This window comes from Symphalangus syndactylus, chromosome 11 (genome assembly GCF_028878055.3).
Source record: "Symphalangus syndactylus isolate Jambi chromosome 11, NHGRI_mSymSyn1-v2.1_pri, whole genome shotgun sequence".
Taxonomy (NCBI): Eukaryota; Metazoa; Chordata; class Mammalia; order Primates; family Hylobatidae; genus Symphalangus; species Symphalangus syndactylus.
In genome coordinates, this window is record NC_072433.2 from 88779201 (window position 1) to 88791879 (window position 12679).

General features: G+C 37.8%; 1 long non-coding RNA gene across 1 annotated transcript in view; it reads right to left on the reverse strand.

Moving 5' to 3' along the window:
• Positions 1-9001, reverse strand: part of LOC134731835 (uncharacterized) — a 409501-nt gene extending 400500 nt beyond the window's left edge. Inside the window, exon 1 of the long non-coding RNA XR_010114459.1 lies at positions 8872-9001. This is a non-coding gene — a long non-coding RNA (uncharacterized lncRNA). The remainder of the gene's footprint in view (positions 1-8871) is intronic.
• Between the last annotated feature and the right edge of the window lie 3678 nt (positions 9002-12679).

The following is a 12679-nucleotide window of genomic DNA, read 5'->3' on the forward strand; positions in this document are numbered from 1 at the left end:
AAGCCTATAGAGTCTTTTTACTTAAGAAAATTTATCTTTAAACTTCATTTGTCTTTTTCATCTTGTTTTTCATTTTAAAAATTAGCTTTAACTGTGCTATTTACCTACCCAGATTCAGTCTGAGACAGATATTTTCAACAGTGCTTTGTGCCTTATTTACTTTATTCAGTAGAGAATTCACAGGTAATTATTTTGTGTAATAATTAATATTCTCCTCCATGAGCTTTTGTATCAATTCCTTTTCTCAGAATTTATCTTCATCCAGATTAAACAGAAGTTGTTATTTCTTGCTTTGTATGTTATTATGACATATTCCAGAAGTTCATCTAATTAGAATAGTAGATTTGTCATACTCGAAACTGTGGCAGCTGCAGTGAGGTAAACCATGGCTAATATAACATATTAGAGGTATTTTAACATTCTTTAGGAGGATATATGGATGGTATTATGACATTTAAGTTTAATATTATTAATTAAATTTTAATTATTTTAATTTAATATATATCATTTTTAAAATTTTCTATATTTTTTTCTTGGTGCTTGGGAACTTGCTGCCTTATTCCCTAGTTAATGCACACAAACAACACGTACAAATTTATGGCAAGGAACCAAAAGCATAAGCAACTCAAGCCAATCACCCTTATTTTCACATTTTGTGCTTCTATCCTATGGGGATTTATGAATATGTGGATTTGGAACTTATGTTGGTGATTTTTATGAAGCATACAGAGAACTTAGTCTTATTTGCAAACAGCCAGATAATTCCCTGTTGCCATATCTGTATTCAAGTAATAAGTCTTTCATGTCGTTGCACACAGACCTTCTTGACTTCCAGAAAATCTCATCTGAACAAACTTGCAAGTTATTGAAACAGGGGCTTCATAATCATACAGTTAACAATTATACATTTATAAATTCCTCAAGTAAGAGAAAACACCCTCATAGCAGGATCAGAGAACAACAAGAAGACAAAGCACCAGTGCCAATCCATCGCCAAAATGCTGAGTTAAAGACACTCAAAACTGGGGTATTTACCAAACATGATATGGAAAAACAAATACATTTCTGACCTCTTATATTTCAAAAGTCATTTCATTGAAAGAGAAATTATTAATGAGGAGTTAATACAGCCTCCTGCTAGAATTAATAGGAGACTACCATCACAGCTACATCTAAGAAGGCATTGATTGTAACTTGTTGTCTCATACATATGTCTATGCCAGCTCCAGAATCATTGCATTTTTATGGAAATTTCATAAAAATTTTCAAAAAAAATTTCTACCATTTCCCAATGGTAGAATGCCTCCAATAATGAGCACAGGTATGCAAACATATTTTTATTATCATCAAATGCTGAAGACCCAGGAGTGCTTCTTGGGGTGCTGAAAGACTGCAAAAATGATCACTGGATTATTTAAATGATACCAGTTCAGCAAAATCTCTTTAAAGCTGCTATATTTATGGTATGTGTGTATTCATCTATGTTTCTGTCTGATATGTTATTTTCTTTTCAATCTAAGCCAGGCAATCTTATCTCATTATGAGTAGTTCTGGTCAGAAAGCATCCCTGGACATTTTATTCAGTAATGCATTTTCCCTACATAGGAAATGTTTCGTCAACTAAATTCCTAAAGCAGCATAGAAAGGGAAAATTATATTATCACCAACTCCTTTTAATTCTCTCTTCATAATGTGTTAAACTCAAAACGCTTCTCAACTCCAGATTATGGAGTTAAATCAAAAGTTTAAAAAGCCAAAGAAATCAGGAGTTTTAGTTTTTTAACCATTATCACGCTAAAAAGCTCTTGTGTAAAATAACAAAACTTCACTCTGTTATCAGATAAAAGTGGCCAGTCAGATTATGGGAGTTGAGAAGATGATAACTTATGGTAGTTATTCTTGAGAAATAATATCAGAAATAATATTACAAGGTGCACTTTAATGACTTCAGAAATCAGCCTCCAAATTTTATAGGCATCATTTGCAGTATATACCAACAAGTTACATCACACTAAGACTCTGAGGTAAGAGAGGTCACGAAAATCGTCAGTGTTTTACACAGAGACAGTCATTAGGCTTGCTGGCATGGAGAAAACCAACAGGACCTGGAAAGGACAAAATCTGCTTCACGGTGCAGGAATCGAGGTAACAAACAACCTTGTTGCTTGGACAGTAATTTCACATTCTTTTCTACAGCATAGATACATTAATATATCCCTGCCAGTGCTTTCAAAACTCTACCATCTTAATCATATGTTTGGATTATCGTCAGAAAAAAAACAATTAATATATTGAAATCAAAAGTTTAAAAAGCCAAAGAAATCATGAGTTTTAGTTTTTTAACCATTATCACGCTAAAAAGCTCTTGTGTAAAATAACAAAACTTCACTCTGTTACCAGATAAAAGTGGCCAGTCATTTCATTCAGACCTGAATGGGTGTCAGGTGTGAGGGTTCTACACAAACGAGGCCCTTTACCTCCCATTCCCGTTCCCTCTCACATCTCATTACCAGCCCACTTTGTGCTCCAGCCACAGCAAAAACGTTTCTGTTCCTGAACTACTTCTCATTATTTCCTGCACAATTGCTTGCATTCATTCTTTCATGTATCCAGAGCATATTAAAAGCTCACTTAGGCAAAGAAAAATGCTAAGTGCTAGGACGAAAGTGATAGAGCCAGAAATGGATCGACCTTCATTGAGCCTGAAACCTATTTCAAATGTTTTGATGTATCTGCAAATCTTTTTTTCTCCTTCTGAAATATCTTCCTGTCTTCTTTTCTGCCTGATAATCTCATCTGCAGAAGATGCAGGACAGGATTATCTCTTCTTTGAAGACTTTTTATATCATCCTTTAAAAAAATTAAATTTCTCTCCACATATTCTTATCAACTTTTGCACATGCCTCTTTTGTAATTTTCCACCTATTATAGAGAAAATATTTGTCTATGTTCAGACTCTATCTGCACCAGACTACAACCTCTCAAAAACAAGAACTGTGGCTTATTCATCATGTGCTTTGCATACAGTTGATGTTGAGGTCAATTTTTTTAACGAATAACTCAAAGAATAAATGAATGAATGAATGAATGAATGGGAAACATAGAGCCTATTAAAACTATTTCCTAGTGAATGTCCAGCATTCAATCTGAACTTGAACACACGTCATTATTAGAAGACTATTTAATGAACTTGATGTGGGCAGAGCATTTCTATGGAATTTAAACAGTGGAAAAGTCACACAAAAATAAATCTGATCAGATGAAAACTGTATTAGTTATCTATTGCTGTGTAACAAATCACCACCAGCAGCTTAATACAACTTCCATTTATTATCTCAGTTTTCACTGGTTAGGAGTCCAGGCATAAAGCAGCTCCTCAGTTCAGAGTTTCACAAGGCTGCAATCGAGTTGTCATATTGGCTGTATTCTGGAGCTCATGGTGCTCTTCCCAGGCCACACAGTTGCTACCTGAATTCAGTTCCAGTTGATTGTAGGACATAAGTTCTCATTTTCTTGCTGGGTATTAGCCAGAGTTTACTCGCAGCTCCCATATGCCAGTAGTAATTCCTTCCCAAGTGTTCCTCTAAGAGGCTCTCTTACAACATGGCAGCTTGCTTCAAAGCGACAGGGAAGCTCTCACTCCAATTTGCTAAGGGGAAGTATTATATAATGCAATATACTTCCACCACCTTTGTCATATTCTATTAGGAGGGAATTTTATAAGAGCATGATTCAGTAAAGTTCACCTTAAGGTATGCCACCGTAAAACTTTTAAATTAAAATTTAAAAGTAGAAATCATCATAAATAAAAGAACAAACATAATGATTGGAGAAAACACCAATATGGGCTGGGCGCAGTGGCTCACCCATGTAGTCCCAGCACTTTGGGAGGCCGAGGTGGGTGGATCACCTGAAGTCAGGAGTTTGAAACCAGCCTGGCCAACATGGCAAAACCCCATCTCTACTAAAAATACAATAATTAGCCGGGCATGGTGGTGGGTGCCTGTAATCCCAGCTACTCGGGAGGCTGAGGCAGGAGAATCGCTTGAACCCAGGAGGCGGAGGAGGTTGCAGTGAACCGAGATCACACCATTGCACTCCAGCCTGGGTGAGACTCTGCCTAAAAACAAACAAACAAACAAACAAACAAAAACAAACCCAATATGATGTATGATGACACTCAAAATATCTGACTTCAACTCATTACCAATTCATTAACAAAATAATGACAAGTAAATCAATCACTCTATCTTCTGAATTGGAAAATTTTATTTAATTTTAATCCTAATGTAGTACTCAGTACTTTTGAGAGGAGGATAACAAGATGGGCACTTCCATATACCATTTGTAGAAGTGCTTGCCTTATAGAAAACAGAGGCCAAAAAAATCAGTCATTATTTGTCTTCTCCATTGCCCCATCAGAGCTATCATTGCAATGTAGGAAAACCATGTGGAAATTCTTTAGGTCTGTAAATTGGTGTTAGAGTCTATTAAGCTTTTGAACATTCTGCAAGGCTGTTTTAACTGGTAGTTATCAAAAGAGCGCTTTCTATCTCCAAGAAATGGAAAGCAAATGCCTTTCCTGAATTTGTAAGTGTGACAGAATCTGGACTCTGCATTTGCCAGCTGCAGTGAGCTAGAGGGAAATATTGTAGTTCAAGATGCAGGGCCTTGGAACACTCAAGTCACCTTGAATTAGGACCTGATGGCTACACCCCAGAGTAAGGGAGACTCAGAAATAGATCTCATCCAACAACCACTAAGTCTTGAAGATTCCATTTGTTATGCATTTCTTGAAACCTTCCATTATTTCTTGCACACTACCAGATTTTCATGACCTCATTTTTGGATTACTACAGCCACCACTTGTTAGTCTTCTTGTCTCCAATTTTATGCATTTCCAGAATGCCAGCAGAATAACCTTTGGGTGTCCTCCCCAACTGATCTCACCATCTGAATTCCTCATGTGCCTGTAATAATTTAGTCCTATGAATAATTCTCCAGTTCACCTTCCACCATTCTCCTTCCTTCCTTCTCTTCCTTTCCTATCTTCTAACTTCTTCATTTATTACTCTTGGAACAGAAAATGTTTTTTTTGCCATTAGGCTTTTGATGCTCAGCCATCTACATGGCATTGTCTATTCTCTCCACCCTTTACCTCGATATTTCTTGTTCTTCCTTCTCATCTAGCTTTGACATGCCTTTCTCATCACTGCCACAAAGTCTCTCCTAACCATCCATGAATGTACCAGACTATATGTATCCACCATAATTGCCTCGATATATTATTAATGTCCCTTGTTGTAGGCTGTCCTGAGGGCTCTGTGCAAAAAAACTTTGAGTTTTCATTGACTTCATTTCTCCAACCCAGTGTTAGTACTTAGCATATTTAAATAAATATACAGTAAATGAATAAAGGATCTAAATATTTAGATGCCATGCTTTATATCTTAGCATTCCAAGGGCCAGCTTATAATTGTTCATAAAATAAGTGATTCCAGATCTCGGAATGTAGAATAGATGTCCCCTCTCAAGCAGCTCACTGGCTAGTTAGGTTGACAGATTTAAAGTGGGCACTAAAACTTCTAGAGTATACCTACCTAGAGAGCTGGGAAGAAAAAGGAAAACCTGGGGCATATCTCAGCTATGATTTTACAGCTCGTTCCATCACAGATGGCCTGGGAAGGCACACCCCAATGTGCTCCCGCTTATAGTTCTTTTCATCCATAAAAATCATCATCCTACCTTTATGGCTATTTCCCCAGGGGAGGCCCTGTAAGGATTCATGCGCTCATTTTTGCAAACTATGTATCGGTATTTTTTGAATGGAGATACTCTATGAATACAAAATGTTTTTTGTCATTAGTCCATATGCCCTATCACAGTCCAACCTATTTGGTTCTGTGCTACCAAACAGCTGCCGGCACCCACCAAGAGCATCTGGTTCTATTTCCTGTTGGCAAGGGCCCCATTAGCAGTAAAACAGCTAATGCCTTTTAGATGGCCTCATGATTACAGCTCTTATTGGTATCCTAGGAAATTGAGTTAATAAATTTAATTGCAAGTCCTGACACTTCCTCCCACCTGCCTCTACTCCTTTCCTAGCTCCTCTTTGTCGCCTCTCAAAAAAAAAAAAAAAAAAAACTATTAATAAGAATATGCATCTAATAGGACAGGTGACCTCACAAAACACTTCTGAATGACTTCAAAATGTCACTGGGCCCACCCCAGTTTGTTTATAGCAGCATGCAGTACCATGACTCACATTTACTACCCTCTTCCTTTCAAGCTAATTTATAGAACTGTCCACACTACATCGAGCAATACCCAGAGTATATAGTGTATTGCCACAAAGATTTCCAAGGCAATATTTATAGTTGCATAGGAGAATATGGGTACAGGTTTCTGGATCTCTCAACTAATAATTCACGTATTACATTGTAAATCATGATGAAATATTACATATTACACAATAAAACAACAACAGAGAAGAGACAATTGAAAACTGAAATCTTCTCTTGAGAGACATTTTTAAGATCTTGCTGAAAGACTAACAGATCCTGGACTGCAAAATGTATTTCTCTCAGGAAGACAGTCTCCTGGATGGCTCTGGGTGTTTTTTTGTTGTTATTACTCTTAGACGTTTGCCAGGTTTACCACTGGCTAATGTTAAATGCCCAAATGGCATTTTGTGTCCCTAAATTATTTTACCCCCTTATAAAAAATACATTACCCTCATGTCTGCCTAATTAAGAGAGGTTCATGGAGACATTAGAGATTCAGATGTTCAGTGTCACACTATAATATATGCCACCAAACATATTATTCAAATTGCTTTCGTGCCTAACTCCAGCTCAATGACCCTTTAAATCCCTTCTAATGATCATCAGGCTCTTGGATCCTGTCTTTCTGCTCTGTGTAGTTTAATTCTCAGCATTCAAAATACAAATTCAAATCAGAGGTGGATACGATATCCAAGAGAGCGTAAGTAGTTATTTCCATATATTGAGCACTTCACAAATATCATCATATTTAATCCTCACATCCCGTAAGGCAGGAGTTGTCAACCAGGGGAAATTTTACCCCTGAGGGTATATTTGGCAATGTCTGGAAACATGTTTGTTTGTCATAACTAGAGAGGAACTACTGGCATCCAGTGGGGTGAGGCTAGGGATGCTGCCAAAACCGTATAAACTACAGAATAGCCCTTATGATAAAGAATTATCCAGCCCAAAATGTCAATAGTGGTTAAGAAACCCTACTACAAAGTATTGTCTTCATTTAATAGAAGAGAAAACACAGGCTGAGAAGTGATGAAGAGCTCGCCTAGCTTTGCTCAGATTATAAAGGGCAGAGCATAAATTCAAACCTAGATTTTCCTAACTTCGTAGTCCAATCTCTTTCCACAGGGCAATGTAGCTTCCTAGAGCTTTGGGAAACCAGTAAGGAAATACAGAAGTTAAAGCCAGTATTTCTTTAACTGCTAAACACTCCAAACCACATTACGTCAAGAAAACAGTTTTTGTAATCATCATCCAATACAAAAATAACATTACTGTAATCATTGCAGAAGTCTGCCGCAATCTGCCACATAGGTGGATGTGTGATGCTTCTGGCTACAAATTTCTACTTGAGGATACCATAGTGGCCCATCTACAAAATGCAGATGTGTCAACAGAAGGCCTAATTGATGGATAGAAATGACTCTGCAATGGAAATTTTGCGTTGTTAAAATGGCAAAAAAAGAATGTGATACACCAGGGTATAGGCTGAAAGCATAGTAAAAGACGCTAAGCCATAGCAAGAGCCAGAGGATGTTGCGGGAACGATTCTAAAGAACTTGTCACAGGTTTCACATAGAGAATTCTGGAGATGACCGATTTTGTTTGTATGATCAAGGCTTCCCCGTAAATTCACATTATATGTATATATATATATGTTTTTACTTCTTAATGCTTTTTGCCATACTTAGGAAAAAGAGAATGCATCACAAAATCTAACTTAGGATGTGAAAATTAATAAATTCATTGTTTAAATTCAAATATTTGTTTTATGAAATGTTTTGTTTTCTCTTTTCAGTTAAACCCAGATGTTTTCAATGCATGCCAAATGCTTCTTCATGCTTTCTTTAACTTATTTGCATAATTTATTTATGTTAAACAAAAAAGACTTTCCAGAGTTCTTGTTTTTCATTTTTTCCCATAATTTGTATTCTATAGCCATTCAGTGTACCTAAAACTAAAAAACAAGCAATTGTTTTCTGCATTGTCCTCCTTTAGAGTTAAGATACCTAAACCCTGGTAATTTGATTGGATTGGGAAGATCGTTGTGGGAGTGGAAGAAGGACAAGATTAAACCAGTCCTGAGACAGGTCTCCATCAGGGAACAAAGGAAAAGAGATAACAAACCAAAGCACACCCAGATCAAAAACCAAGGATAATCCAGAGGCTGGTGTAGCAAGATGAGGGCCAGAAAACAAGGAAGCAGATGGAAACCTAAAACCTGAAAAGGAGGCTGACGAACAAAATCCACAAAATCAGGTGAATGCAGTTAAAGACCCAGGAGGATTTAACATCCAGGTGTAGCCAGGACTGGGAGAATTGTAAAATACAGGAGCTTGAAAAACCTTTGAGCTGCCTTTGTTCTAAATCTGAAAACTGAAGCCCATTGTTCCCTCATGTTGCACTATAATGAGTGGCGAAGGTAGATCTTGAATCCAGATCTTCTTTCTGGTCCAGCGTCTTAAAATCAGCAAGAAAGTTGCTCTGAAACATTCAAGCTTTCTAAACTACCTACTCAGAGACCTGTGCTGCCCCCTTAATTGCTCATGATGGCTAAAAAACTGCATTCTGACCCCCTTCAGTTCCATACCTGTGTGCATGTCACGATTTGGGGCTTGACTCTTCTGCCAGATTCGGGCGTAGTGTCAATTCCTTAGTCCTTAGCTGTCCTCTTGGCTTTCGCAGCTTATGGCTGTGGTCTCAGACCCTTTCATTGAAATCCCTGATTCCCTGGTCGCAAACCACAGACTTCCACCAATCCCGGAGTGCTCTGCTGCCACCTAGGGGCAAAATGCAGTACTACCTCAGCTGCTGTGGGACGCTCTACTACACAGTAATTAATACTGTAGATATTCATGAAATCTTTTACTTCCCAACCAATTTTTCCTCATATTTAAAGCAAAACAAAAAAGTCCATCACCTTTTATTGACACTGTTGGCAGTCATTAAGGATGGACTTTGACTCTTTACCAAACTTGCAGTTCCCAAAGAATCTTGGGATTTCTGTTTTATCACCAGGTATTTTCAAAACCATAACACCCTCCCTCCAAATTTCATGATATAAGGGCAAAACAGTTTTGCATGTTCTGTGTTCATAGCTAGAATTAAAGTGGATCTGAAGGGAAAGAAAGCTACAACGCCAAAGCTTGCTTGTTAATAAAATGATAATGAGAAGATAAAATGCCACCAGATTTAACAATGTCACCTTCATACTAAAGCAAAGTATTACAAATATTACCTTCTGGGCAATTAAAGCAGGTGGTTAAGAATGCATCTTTCTCTTTCTCTCTCTCTCTCTCTACATTTATGTATACATAAAAATACACATATATTTTTAAAGCAGAGCGTATATGGTCGGGGGAAGAAGATAATTCAATTGCACTGACATATATATCCACATATCTACCTCTATTTTTTTGAAATATGGCAGTGGCAATATTAGAAAAAAATATTGTGAGGTTTTCAAAATGTTGAAAATAATGGTATCATTTTTTAAGAGCCACTCTATCTAAAAATCAAATATGTGAATCAGATAAAAGTTTAGATTAGTTTCTAACTTCCACCCTATTCAGACCTCTCAGGAGCTCTCTGGAGCTGTGGGAATATCTCAAAGCACAGATGGCAACCACTGATGGGGTACAAAGCCCAGGTTCTAAAGTAAGACAGACCTGGGAATGAGTCCAAGTTATTAACTATGTGACTTTGAGGAGGTTGTCTCTCTTTGTGAGAATCATCCACAAAAAAGCAGCTAGAAAGACCAAGTCTTTATGTTACAGCTTACACTAAGCTCTTGAGACAGACTTCGCCTGACAGAGTTCCCAATGCCTTTATGTCTCAGTCCTATGACTTTCCAAAACTCATATACCCAGGAAACATGAAGAGTCTGGTAGGTAAAACCACCTACCTAGACCCATCGCTTGTCTTAGAGACAGTTAGAGAATATGCCATAGGCAGATTGCATAAACAGTTGTTTCTAATCCAGCCTCAAGACTTTGGCCCTGAGTACAGTTGCTGAGGCATTACTCCTTTTGTCACTCCCATTCTTCCGCAGGGTTCTTAACAAACCCAAGAACCTCACTAACACTTGGTTGAACACCCCATGTGTTTTCTGTTGGTAATTGTATCACAATATCAGACAGTATAGAATCAATCAGATGACCAGAGGAAAAAGAGTCCAAGCACCCCAAATAAGCCAAGACACAGACTTCCTAATAAAGACTTTAGACTATGTGATCTCTACTATTCTATGAGTGCAACTCTATGGAATACTAATATAATAAGTTATCAGTTAGGATGGGAAGAAAAGGTACTTATATGTGTCTACCAGTAGCAACTCCTCATACATCTCTCTCTTTCTCTCTTTCTTTCTCTCTCTCTCTTTTCTTTCCTTCTCTCTCCTCTCTCTCTCTCTCTCTGTCTATTTTATTAACAAAGTCTCGCTCTGTCGCCCAGGCATGAGTGCAGTGGCATGATCTCTGCTCACTGCAACCTTCACCTCCTGGGTTCCAGCAATTCTCCTGCCTCAGACTCCTGAGTAGTTGGGACTACAGGCATGCTAACTTTTTCATATTTTTAGTAGAGACGGGGTTTTGCCTTGTTGGCCAGGCTGATCTTGAACTCCTGATCTCAAGTGATCTGCCTGCCTCAGCCTCCCAAAGTGCTGGGATTACAAGCATGAGCCACTGTGCCTGACCTCTTCATAGGTGGTTTTTTGGCTAGTTCCTATTCTTGTCTTGATAATATAGTCAGTTTTGATTGGAAAACTTATCTGTGTACTCCACAAACAATGCAAGCTTTAAAGAGAGAAATAGAGGAAAAATATCATGGCTCATTTTAATTTCTGACTTCTTGGCCAGCTCCTCACTTGAGTCATTGGTATAGAAAGAAATGTGTATTGCAACATAAAGAAAAATATATTTTTCTTTGACTAAAATATAAGTTATTTCCATGGATGATTCCAAAAGTCCCTCTAACTAACTAGATTCTAAGAAAATACAGCAATTTTTTTGTCAGGGGCATAATAAAGATGATAACAGGCTGCCTTTCCTCACTTTTGGTAGATGTCTACAGTACTTAACAGGCTAACAAATTAAACAGTACCAACTTTATGGAAGACTTGGTTTAGGATCCGATTGATTGTATAACACAGAGCTTTTGGATACTCATAAAACAAATCAATTCTACTCAAACATACTACTGAAGGTTATTAATGTCTGTGTTACTTCTGCTAGTGGGAATTACAGTTTGTTCAAATATGCATATATATATACATATATGTACACCCTTACACAGCCTTTAAGCATTTTTCTCTTTCACCAGCAGAAATACAATTTCTGTCACTACAAGCAACATTTAACTACCACCACCCCATATCAATTATTTTTTCACGTACAAAATACTAGAAGGCACAAAAAACTCAATTTCATTTAAAAAGTCCAAATATACACTCAGATGTTGAGTACAACCTTAGTATTGGCATAGGTAGCTGAAAATGCATCCAAATGACAACATAAAATATGTCAAGAGTTACCAAGTAGATCATCTCTTTGATTTATTTTACCCTCTGGGTATAAAACTATCAAGTTACTTGATGTAAAGCCCAGTGGCTACGAAAAACTATATATATATTCTTCCTCGTTTCTAAAAAAATGAAATAGCACAATATATATTAGAGTAAGTAAAATGCGAAGACACAGGATGCAGCTTGGGTTTGAAGCCTCCAGTATAACGCCAGATCCATATAGACTGCTGGAGAGTTATACGGTGTTTTAGTGAAAAGACCTGGTGTGATAATTACCTCATTTTACAGATGAATAAACTAAGACCCCAGGTCATAATGTTATTAAATGGCAGAACTGGGCGAGAACTAAAATCTTCTAACTTTTACCCCAGTGTCTTCCTATGATCCTTCAACAATTACCTCCGCCCATGGAGATTACTTTTCTCTTTACTGCCATGAACTTATGAAATTACAGATTGTGGAATTATAACTCATTTTTCTTAGCTTCTTGAGTGAGTTAGATTGAAGTTAAAACCCCTGCAAAAGAGAAAAACAAGTGATTCTGAGCATTCAACAAGGAAACTATAAAAACCACATACCTTATAAACCTCCCTAGTCCCTAGCCATGCCTGCCCACATAATTCAGGCAGAGGCTGGCCTGCATTCTGAAAGCTAGCACCAAGTGTGGCCTGGCAAGGAGGAGTAGCACAATTTGGCTGCTCCCTGGCATTGCGACTGAGGCTTCTATTGGGGCTATGCAGTTGTCACTGGGCTTCTCAGGGATTGAAGGCCTGTGGGGATCCCCATGGACTTGAGTGTTACCTCCCTGTCAACGCCAGGTTCTCTGTATCAGTCCAGAGGTCCAGGGTTGGGGGGCGGGGGTGGCTGGGGCGAGGGG